Below are 387 nucleotides of genomic sequence, written 5' to 3' on the forward strand. Positions count from 1 at the left end.
GCAGGAATTTCTGGCCGAAATACAGGAGCTTACAGCCCCAGCAAGTCTGTACACCTTATCCTATGTAGAGGTGCTGGAAGGCACGCAGGGAGTGAATGAAATAGTGATTAAATATGACATGCTATAGTTGTTCCTACTGCGATAGAAGAGTAGTTCCACATTGGGACTTCATCCTTTTATGTAAACATCATCATGGAAGGTGGCTGTAACATCTGGCAAGCTTCCCCATCTGTACTTGGTGCACACATTGCACAAAAGGTGAGGGTGGCGTAGGCTGTGGTTTTAAGTGCGGATCAGAGGAAAGGTCACATCTGTTTCTCTCTGCTAATGAGAGAACAGTGAGAACTCAGGATTACAGAAAAACATTTTCCAGTAGGACAGTGTACC

Source organism: Charadrius vociferus, unplaced genomic scaffold, assembly GCF_000708025.1.
Source record: "Charadrius vociferus isolate BGI_N301 unplaced genomic scaffold, ASM70802v2 scaffold244, whole genome shotgun sequence".
In the NCBI taxonomy this organism is placed as follows: domain Eukaryota; kingdom Metazoa; phylum Chordata; class Aves; order Charadriiformes; family Charadriidae; genus Charadrius; species Charadrius vociferus.